Source organism: Gossypium hirsutum, chromosome A12, assembly GCF_007990345.1.
Source record: "Gossypium hirsutum isolate 1008001.06 chromosome A12, Gossypium_hirsutum_v2.1, whole genome shotgun sequence".
NCBI lineage: Eukaryota > Viridiplantae > Streptophyta > Magnoliopsida > Malvales > Malvaceae > Gossypium > Gossypium hirsutum.
The window spans coordinates 3,523,513-3,536,008 of record NC_053435.1 but is presented as its reverse complement, the minus strand read 5'-3'; the positions used below and the strand labels follow the sequence as shown (position 1 = coordinate 3,536,008).

Genomic DNA, 12,496 nt, shown 5'->3' with positions numbered 1-12,496 from the left:
ATAGTGCAAAATAAAAGGTATATATAATCTCCAAATAAAAATATGTATGATAGTTTAAAATAAATAAATAATATATAAATAATAATAATAATAATAATAAAAGAATAATACTTTAAAATGTGCAAAATTGATCTCAAAATACATAATAATGAAGTGATTTAAAATAAATAGTATATTAAAACAAACTTAGAATAAATAAAACTAAAACAGTTCCAAAAAAACTGAATAAATAAACAAATAGATAAATTAATAGGCTAGGACTAGGCTGAGATCAAGTTGAAATTCAAGGAAAAAAATTATAAATAACAAAAATAGGCCATCGGGGACCTAGGTGAAACACACTGAAACATAGGGAGGGCTGATTAGGAAATTATCCCTAGCTCCTATATGCTGCGTTTCAAGATGGACTAAACTGAAGCAAACACAAAAAATGCGGCGAAATTTAAAAGAAATAGAAAAAAAACAATGAAGGCCAGATTGTAGTGCCCTGAAAACGAAAGGATCAAGCACGCAATAAACCCAAATGAGTGAAACGCGAGGATCCCCCCTGGAGCGGGTCGGGTCGCGCGCGGGTCTGCTCATACGACACCGTTTCAATGCTGGTGCCTTTGGTGCAAAGCGGCACCGTTTTATACTGCCATTTAAACTAAATCTTTTACTCCTTTTTTTTATTTCTTCCCTTTTTCTACAAAAACAAACAGAAAGAGAGTAGCCCCCCCCCCCTTTTTCCTCTGTGCTAGGGTTTCTTAACCCATCATCGCCGCCGCCGTTGTGATGCCACCGTGGACGGTGGTTGAGGGCATGTAAAAAGGGGGTTTTTCACCTCCGTTTAAAGCGCTCGAAGGCTATATCCCCTCTAGCCCGAGAGCATAAGAGAAGAGACCCCCTTTATTCCCTTTGGAATTGGTTTTAACAACGGAGCAGGGGCTCCGACGACGCAACTTCGGGGTTTGGGGTAAGTCTCCTTTTCTCTTTTCTTCTTGTTTTTGTTTAAAACAAATTTGAAAACAGAAAATAAAAATAAGAAAACAGAAAACAGGAAATAAAAAGAGAAGATAAGATTCAACCTTTTTTTTATTATTGCTTAAATCGTGTGTAACCTTTACAATATCTGGTTTTTAAGCTTATATAGCCGAGAAATATACTCGATTTAATATTATTGCTATTGTCTATGCTTTTGCTTGTTTTCTTGCTTTGTTTCTGCTCTGTCTTTTGCCTTTTTGCTTTGGTGTCTTTCTTGTTTCCTTTTTTGCTTTCTTTTGCAGGTGCAGCAAGGGTCAACGGGGCTGTAGATGGTCGTTTTGGTGCAACGGGACAAGGGGAGCCGAGCCTCGGACGTTGGACGTGCCGACAAAGCACGTGGGAAGGGTACGGCGCTAGGGGGAAACTAGGGTTTCCTGGTTTGCCAAAATTGGCTTGGGTTTTGGGCCTATCGGGCCATCAAAAAATTGGGTTAGGGGTTTAGGTTATTGGATTTTGAAAATTTAGGCTGATTTAATTTTGTAAATGGACATTTTGGGACTTTATTTTTTTTTTCTTGTTTTTATTGGTTTGGGCTCAGGCAGGGCAAAATGGGCCTGTTACAACTATCATGTGTCATTATGCTATTGGTCAGCATTGCACATAAACATATTTTAACAATTTTTGTCAATACTTAAAAAAAGTACCAAATTACTTATGATTTTTAAGTTGAGATATCAGATAAATCCAAAAAAAAAAAAAGTATAAATTATCAAATTCAAGTAGCTCTATATACGTTAACTCAAATTTAAATAATTTAAATAGAGATGAAGCACTTAAATCCAAAATCAATTATAGGTTAATTTATATATTGTATAATACCAGGTTTTAAGGGAGCCATAGAAGTCAAAAGCGATTTTTTTTATCTTATTTTAATATATAATTTCAATTTCTTAGAATTAAATAGGGTTATAATAGATTTTTAATATGATAGAATTCATATTTTTATATAATATTATCTATATATTATATAAAATCAACTTCTGATGGAGCCATAGGAGTTAATTGGGATATTTTAAATAGTACAGAAAAATAATTCAGATTTTAGGATTTAATAAGGGTTATTTAGAAATTTTGCAAAATAGTTACTTAGTTTATTTATAAATTTTATTATTATTATTTATTTTTTATGTATAAATAAATCTATTTGTAGATAATTAATTTTTTTCTTTTTCTAATTAATTGTGTATAGGTGAAAAAAATCAGAACATTTTGGTTCAAAATTAATTAAGTTTACATTTTATGAATTTAAACCAAACTATTTATATGCATTATATTGTTGCTACATTTTAATTTAATATTATGCTTTATTTTTTTTTTTGGAAGTTACTTTTCTAATTTTTAATTTCATAAAAGCTACAAAAAAAAATCAATTATAGATATATATAACCACACGTGTACGTGTAACTATTATTTAAGTTGTTTTTGAGTGGTAATTTTATTTCACTTTAGATGATTTGTTTTTCTTCCATTTTCACCATTGTCTGTACATAAATATCAAAATTTATCTTTTATTATCTATGAGAATTATGATTTCCTCACTAAGGTAGTTATAGATCCTATGGAAAAAAGGAAAGACAAAGGGATATTTAAAATTTTGACAAATTTTCTGGTGAAATTTTCACCACAAAAATATTCACTTGAAGGTTTATCGTTCTCTAAATATTTTCAACTATGCCGATATAATATAATATGAATTATACTTCTACCGTGATAGTTTTTCAATATTTTATGATTTATTTAAAATTTTGCAAGCCCAAATATGTGGCATGCTAGCCTATATCAAATCATTAATGTTTGGTTCTTTCTTCACTCATATATATATATATATATATATATATCAATCACACAATAATAATATTAATAAACAATAATCTTATCCATCACAACCATTCAATAAGTAAATCTTTAAGTTTATATACATATAGTATAATCTGGTCAATTATAGTACCAATGGCTGATGACGCAGTTGGAATCTACTTTAGTTATGGGTACGCAACAAAATATTACAGATGAAACCTGCTAATGGTCATGGAAGCACAACATACTAAAAAAATAAAAGTTGTCAGAGGGTTGTAAATGCACAGCAAAACAATGCAGTTGGAATATGCTTTAGCTGTGGGTGCACAACAAACATTTAAATGTAGATATACTATTGTTGCTTCCTTCGGTCAGATTGATATTCACCCAGCATAGCGATTTAAATGAGAAGGACATACCGTTTTAACACGAGTCACTTGATATTCACCCAACATAGCGATGAAATCGATGACATAGTGTTTAAATCGGTACGTTGCCTTGCTTATTGGAATAAATAAAAACACGAATAAACATTTTAAAATAATGAACAACGAGGTACTGTAACACCCCTAACCAGTCTCCGTCGCCGAATCAGGGTTACGAGGCATTATGAAACCAAGCTCACATAAACATAACTTTAATATCTAATTCCAAATGCAAGTCCAATTCATGAACATATATAATCAAATTCAAGCATGGAAACTAAACTCTTTTCCCATTGCTATTTACACAATAGGATTCAAAACTAACCAAAACATTATCAAGCCTATACATGCCATAAGATCGAGTTCAAATATTTAACAAAATACCAAAAGAAGTCGATAGTGTGATGGACTGTGCTGATGATCCCCGAGCTCGTAACGCGTCTCCAAATCTATAAAAACGAATGAACGAAAGCAAACGAAGTAAGCTTTTATAGCTTAGTAAGTCTCCAGCATAACTAAATGTATAATTATAAACACATAATTATTATAACCTTTTTAATCTATTCTACTGAAATTTCAACTAACACAATCAACTAACATTCATACATTATTCTACTCAGACCATTTCATTTATAGTCAGATATGTATACCTGTCGGATGAATTCAGTTTAATATATATATTATACAAAACAACATTACAATTGAATGTATACCACCGAGCATATATATACATATTATATACATATCAAACCGATTGTATATGTACACTCATGGTATGTTCTAAATCAATTCAAATCTAACACAAATATATATACATCAATCACATCTTATATTTGTTTGTATATAAATATACTCATTATGAATTTATACCTGAATACCTAGGTAACACATACATTCGAAATACACACATATATATATATATCTCAAATGCATACATGATTAATTATCAAACACATAGGCTCAACATATATATGTTTAACTACCACATATCACCATATGCATTTATAAATTCAGCAATCACATATATCTAATGTACATATGTATTCATCAATTTCATATAATCACAAATCATAGATATATCCATTGCATATTCTAACACAATTTAAACAGATTCACCGGCATTTTTCCTGCTAGGCTTAAAGCCTGATTCAATACACCGGCACTTAGCCTGCTAGACATATAGTCTGAAATGTATCACCGGCATTAAGCCTGCTAGACATATAGTCTGAAATGTATCACCGGCATTAAGCCTGCTAGACTTAAAGTCTGAAATGTATCACCGGCATTTAGCCTGCTAGACTTAAAGTCTGAATTACTTCACCGGCATTAAGCCTGCTAGACGTAACGTCTGTATTATATTCAATCACTTTATAATAATTCAAACTAACAATTTCATATCTTCACTACCATTCAAAAACTTTTACGTGAATATACATACAAAATCGAAACTTTCACATACATATATAATTCCATACCAAATTTCGATTCAAGAATTTATACATGTGCATTTATACATATTCGAATCTACCATATGAATGTATAATTTCATACTCAATTTCAAAACAAAAACTTGTACATATATAAATGCACAATCAATCCTCGCATACTTATATAATGACATAACTAAATTCAATACACAACGCATACATGTATATTTGCATGCTTATTCGACTTTATATATATATATATATACATACTTATATAATCATTCAAACCATATATATATATACCTATATCTTATACATACCTTTGATTAATCCAATAATTTATACAAGATCATACTTGTATATTCGAACATGTTATATACAATATCTATAGTCCAAAGTTTATTCAACTATTATACTTTAAATTATAGCTCAATCATAAGATAAAATTAGTATGCATGTATAAATATTAACTTAATAACTTTTAGTTGCTAATAGACTTACCTCGGATATCAGCAAACACGATCGACTATTCGATTACCTTCGATTTCCCCCGATCCAAATTCGTTTTCTTCGTTCCTTGATCTAAACATAGTCAAATTTAACCCTTTTATTCATCAAATCATTCAATTTTATCCAAAAACACTTAAATGGGCAAATTACCATTTTGCCCCAGACATTTTACACTTTTTGCAATTTAGTCCCTATTGCATAAAACACAAAATACACAAAATCTCACAACACTATAGTTAGGCCGAATCTTCCTTGTATTCATACAAGTCCATACATTTCATTTATTTCACATTTTAGTCCCTCAAAAATTTATTTTCACAATCTAGCCCTAAATACTCAAATTCATCAAAAATCCCAAGACAAAACATGTTAATCTAAGACATATCTTCCATTATTCATCATCAAACATCCCAAAACACAAATATTCATCAATGGCATAATTCAAAATATTCATCAATTCACAAAATTAAGACATGGGTTTTGAAGTATTCAAAGCAACGATCTCAAAAACGTAAAAATCATCAAAAACCGAAACAATTTCATACCTTAATCAAGCTAGTAAAGTGCCGAAACCCTAAATGCCATGGATGTTTTCTTTCTTTGCAACATTCGGCCAACAAAAGAGATGATAATGGCTTGTTTTATGTTTTGTTTTATTATACTATACATTATTTATTAATTTACTTATTTAACCTTTAATAATTAATAAACAAAACATATATAATAAGGTCATATTAGTCCTTTGCCACCCACTATCTATGTTTTAGTCTAATTGCATCATTAATCCCCCATTTTAAAAAGACAACAACAATTAGGTACTTTTAGATTTAACCCCTAAATTTTTATTTTAAGCGATTTAATCCTTTTATTTAATCGGACACTCAAATGACAAAATTAAAACACGAAAATTTCACACAATTAAATTCACACATAATAAACACACAAAATAATATTAAAATATTTTTTTGACTCGGACTTGTGGTCCCGAAACCACTATGTCCGATTAGAGTCAAAACCGGGTTGTTACAACTCTCCCCCCTTTAGGAATTTTCGTCCCCGAAAATCTTACCGGTGAATAGGTTTGGATAACGCTCTTTCATTGTATCTTCTGACTCCCAAGTTGCTTCTTCAACTCCATGTTTATGCCACAACACTTTAACTAACGGAATTTTCTTATTTCGTAATTCTTTGATCTCACGAGCCAGAATGCTAATCGGTTTTTCTTCATATGACATATCAGGGTTAATTTCAATCTCCGTCGGACAAATCACATGTGAAGGATCAGATCGGTATCTACGGAGCATCGAAACATGAAATACATTGTGAATCTTTTCTACCTCAGGTGGTAACATCAATCTATAAGCAACCGGTCCGACACGCTCTATAATCTCATACGGTCCAATGAATCTTGGACTCAATTTGCCTTTACGACCGAATCTGAGTACTTTCTTCCATGGTGAGACTTTCAAAAACACTTTATCGCCGGTCTGAAATTCTATATCTTTTCTTTTCAAATCCGCATAAGATTTCTGACGATCCGATGTTGATTTCAGACTGTCCCGAATCACTTTCACTTTCTGTTCGGTCTCTTTAATCAAATCAACCCCGTGTATCTTATTTTCACTGAGCTCGGTCCAATACAGTGGTGTACGACATTTACGACCGTACAAAGCCTCATAAGGTGCCATTTTGATACTAGATTGAAAGCTGTTATTATAAGCAAATTCAATCAAAGGTAAATATCGTTCCCACGTACCTTCAAACTCAAGAATGCAACATCTCAACATATCCTCAAGTATCTGAATGATTCGCTCGGATTGACCATCTGTTTGCGGATGGAAAGCTGTGCTAAAATGTAGCTTCGTACCTAAAGCATCTTGTAATTTCTTCCAAAATCGCGATGTGAATCTCGGGTCTCTATCTGAAACGATAGAAATAGGCACACCATGCAATCTCACAATTTGAAAAACATACAATTCAGCAAGTTTATCGAGTGGGAAATCCGTGCGAATCGGAATAAAGTGCGCCGATTTTGTCAACCTATCAACAATAACCCAGATTGCATCTTTTTTGCTCGGTGTCAACGGTAAACCGGATACAAAATCCATCGTAACTCTGTCCCATTTCCATTCAGGTATCATGATCGGCTGCAGCAATCCAGAAGGTACCTGATGTTCGGCCTTTACTTGCTGACATATTAAACATTTCGAAACAAAGTCAGAAATGTCCCGTTTCATTCCATGCCACCAATAGTGTTGTTTCAGATCATTATACATTTTTGTGCTACCCGGATGAACAGAAAATCGACTATTGTGGGCTTCATTCAAAATCATCTGAATTAACTCTGGATTTTTCGGAACACATAATCGGTTTCTAAATCTCAAACAATTCTCAGCATCAACTAGAAACTCTGAATCAACATTTAAGTCACACTGAGCTCGTTTTGCAATTAAATCATCATCGACTTTCTGGGCTTCACAAATCTGTTGAATAAATAACGATTTTACTTTCAACTCAGCTACTATCACACCATCGTCAGACATAGCCATATGCGCGTTCATTGCACGCAAAGCAAACAATGATTTTCGACTTAGGGCATCAGCAACAACATTAGCCTTTCCCGGATGATAGTCAATCACAAGCTCGTAATCTTTCAACAATTCCAACCATCGACGCTGTCTCAAATTCAGATCTTTCTGAGTCATCAAATATTTCAAGCTTTTATGATCGGAATAAACATGGCATCTTTCGCCAAACAGATAGTGACGCCATATTTTTAACGCAAATACAATAGCGGCCAATTCCAGATCATGCGTTGGATAGTTCTTTTCATGCGGCTTTAACTGTCTCGAGGCATAGGCTACAACTTTGCCTTCCTGCATCAATACACAGCCCAAACCATTTAAAGATGCATCACTATAGATAACAAACTCTTTACCCGATTCGGGTTGAACTAGGACTGGAGCTTTGGTTAAAAGAGCTTTCAACTGATCGAAACTTTTCTGGCACTTTTCTGACCACTCAAACTTAACGTCTTTTTGTAGTAGCCTTGTCATCGGGGTCGCAATCATAGAGAACCCTTTCATAAAACGTCTATAATAGCCAGCGAGCCCCAGAAAGCTTCGAACTTCCGAAACATTCCTCGGAGGTTTCCAATTAAGTATAGCTGAAATTTTACTCGGATCAACCCAAATACCCGATGCTGATACAACATGGCCCAGAAAACTGACTTCACGTAACCAGAACTCACATTTACTAAACTTTGCATACAACTGCTTATCTCGCAAAGTTTGTAACACAAGTCTCAGATGTTCAGCATGCTCATTTTCGTCTCGAGAGTAGATCAAAATGTCATCAATAAATACTACCACAAACCGATCCAGATACTTCCTAAAGATCCGATTCATCAAATCCATGAAAATAGCAGGTGCATTAGTAAGTCCGAAAGGCATAACAAGAAACTCATAATGTCCGTACCTCGTTCGGGAAGCAGTCTTTGGCACATCAGAGTCTTTAACTCGCAACTGATAGTAGCCTGATCTCAGATCTATCTTTGAAAACACAGTAGCCCCTTTCAACTGATCGAACAAATCATCAATCCGTGGTAACGGATACTTATTCTTTATAGTCACTTTATTGAGTTGCCGGTAATCAATGTACATTCTCATCGTTCCGTCTTTCTTTCTCACAAATAGAACTGGTGCACCCCAAGGAGAGAAACTCGGTCGTGCAAAACCTTTATCAGTCAGCTCTTGCAACTGTACTTTCAATTCTTTTAATTCGGTCGGTGCCATACGGTACGGAGCTATCGATATGGGAGTCGTCCCTGGTACTAACTCAATACCAAACTCTACCTCTCGAATAGGTGGCAAACCCGGTAATTCTTCGGGAAACACGTCTGAATACTCACACACTACTGGTACAGATTCAATCTTCTTTTCGGTCACTTTACTATCAAGAACAAATGCAAGGTAAGCTTCACAACCCCTTCTCACATACTTCTGAGCCGACATCGAGGATATTATTGCTGATAAACCATTCAGATCATTAGATTCGATCCGAATAATTTCATCATTCTGACACCGTAGATCAATAGTTTTCCGTTTGCAGTTTACAATAGCATCATGCAGAGTTAACCAATCCATACCCAGAATTATATCGAACTCGTCGAATGGTAACAACATCAAATCAGCTGGAAAACATAAATCTCGAATCATCAACGGACAATTCTTGTACACTTTGTCAACCAAAACACACCGGCCCAGGGGGTTCGATACTTTAATTACAAACTCAGTAGACTCAACAGGCAAAGTCTTACTGAATACTAAAGTCTCACACACATAAGAATGAGTCGAACCAGGATCAATCAATGCAATAACATTAGTATCATAAAGAGTGAAAGTACCAGTAATAACATCTGGAGAAGAAGCCTCCTCTCGAGCACGGATGGCATAAGCTCTGGCAGGTGCACGGGCCTCAGATCGAATTGCTGTGTCCCTGGTTCCTCTCTGACTACCACTTACATTACTCAATTGTCTCGGCGGTCTACCTCGGACTGGCACATTACTCGGTCTGGTATCCTGCACAGTGTTTTGCTCAGCTACCATCGGACACTCTCGAATGAAATGATCTTTTGAACCACACTTGAAGCAAGACCGATCATGGAATCTGCAATCCCCAGGATGCCATTTCCCACAATGCTTGCACTCTGATCTATTTTGTCGAACACTACCAACGCTAGTAACTGAAGTAGCTCGTGAACTCACAGGGGGTCGATCTCGATCATACTTAGGAAACCCTGCAGTAGCTTTAGATTGGCTATGATCCGCTCTGAATTTCCTTGAGGTCGACTGAAATGATTTACTGAATGATCTTTTACGAGAATCTCGAGCTTCATAGTCAGCTTTCCTCTTCTCTTTCCCGAGCTCCTCAGCTTTACAAGCTCGTTCAACAAGTACTACGGACTCTTTTATCTCAAGTATACCAACTAACAGTTTAATATCTTCATTCAGCCCATCTTCAAATCTTCTACACATGATAGCTTCAGTTGAAACACACTCTCGAGCATATCTACTAAGTCTCACAAATTTCCGTTCATATTCTGTCACTGTCATACGACCCTGTTTCAGTTCAAGAAATTCCTTACGTTTCTGATCAATAAATCTCTGGCTGATGTATTTCTTACGAAACTCAGTCTGAAAGAATTCCCAGGTCACTCGCTCTTTCGGAACCACCGATACTAGTGTATTCCACCAGTGATATGCAGTGTCCCGTAGTAAGGATATGGCACATTTCAAGCACTCGTCAGGGGTGCAAGACAACTCATCAAACACTCGAATAGTATTATCAAGCCAGAATTCAGCTCGCTCAGCATTATCATCATCAGTAGCTCTGAACTCTTCGGCCCCGTGTTTTCAAATTTTGTCAACCGGAGGCTTAAGTAATCTCATCGGATCACTTACTTGGGGTATAACAGGAATCGAAGATGGATTAGTCGGGGGTGGAGGTTGTTGTGTAACCGGATTAGTTCGGACATAATGAGTAAACCAGTCATTCATCATTTGGTAGAAGGCTTGTTTAGCCTCTCCCTCCTGGTTACTTGAGATTGGTCGAGAATCTACTGGCTCTGTCCCTTGCGCGGGAGCAGGCGCTATACTCTCAACATCATCAGCTACGGCTCGTTCGGGATCCATTACTATACGAAAACACATTTTTAGACGTCAGCAGTCATCACACTATCTCGATATAAAAATATGGCATGTATAGCTAGACTCATACACGCTACGCTAGTTCCGAGAATCGACTAAACCGTAGCTCTGATACCAATAAAATGTAACACCCCTAACCCGTCTCCGTCGCCGAATCAGGGTTACGAGGCATTACGAAACCAAGCTCACATAAACATAACTTTAATATCTAATTCCAAATGCAAGTCCAATTCATGAACATATATAATCAAATTCAAGCATGGAAACTAAACTCTTTTCCCATTGCTATTTACACAATAGGATTCAAAACTAACCAAAACATTATCAAGCCTATACATGCCATAAGATCGAGTTCAAATATTTAACAAAATACCAAAAGAAGTCGATAGTGTGATGGACTGTGCTGATGATCCCCGAGCTCGTAACGCGTCTCCAAATCTATAAAAACGAATGAACGAAAGCAAACGAAGTAAGCTTTTATAGCTTAGTAAGTCTCCAGCATAACTAAATGTATAATTATAAACACATAATTATTATAACCTTTTTAATCTATTCTACTGAAATTTCAACTAACACAATCAACTAACATTCATACATTATTCTACTCAGACCATTTCATTTATAGTCAGATATGTATACCTGTCGGATGAATTCAGTTTAATATATATATTATACAAAACAACATTACAATTGAATGTATACCACCGAGCATATATATACATATTATATACATATCAAACCGATTGTATATGTACACTCATGGTATGTTCTAAATCAATTCAAATCTAACACAAATATATATACATCAATCACATCTTATATTTGTTTGTATATAAATATACTCATTATGAATTTATACCTGAATACCTAGGTAACACATACATTCGAAATACACACATATATATATATATATATCTCAAATGCATACATGATTAATTATCAAACACATAGGCTCAACATATATATGTTTAACTACCACATATCACCATATGCATTTATAAATTCAGCAATCACATATATCTAATGTACATATGTATTCATCAATTTCATATAATCACAAATCATAGATATATCCATTGCATATTCTAACACAATTTAAACAGATTCACCGGCATTTTGCCTGCTAGGCTTAAAGCCTGATTCAATACACCGGCACTTAGCCTGCTAGACATATAGTCTGAAATGTATCACCGGCATTAAGCCTGCTAGACATATAGTCTGAAATGTATCACCGGCATTAAGCCTGCTAGACTTAAAGTCTGAAATGTATCACCGGCATTTAGCCTGCTAGACTTAAAGTCTGAATTACTTCACCGGCATTAAGCCTGCTAGACGTAACGTCTGTATTATATTCAATCACTTTATAATAATTCAAACTAACAATTTCATATCTTCACTACCATTCAAAAACTTTTACGTGAATATACATACAAAATCGAAACTTTCACATACATATATAATTCCATACCAAATTTCGATTCAAGAATTTATACATGTGCATTTATACATATTCGAATCTACCATATGAATGTATAATTTCATACTCAATTTCAAAACAAAAACTTGTACATATATAAATGCACAATCAATCCTCGCATACTTATAT

General features: G+C 34.6%; 1 long non-coding RNA gene across 1 annotated transcript; it reads left to right on the top strand.

The window, feature by feature from the left end:
- Positions 1 to 666: 666 nt before the first annotated feature.
- On the top strand, positions 667 to 1,679 carry LOC107937881 (uncharacterized). Its single transcript, XR_001694784.2, has 2 exons — positions 667 to 955; positions 1,266 to 1,679. It is a non-coding gene; the product is annotated as an uncharacterized lncRNA (long non-coding RNA).
- Positions 1,680 to 12,496: the final 10,817 nt, after the last annotated feature.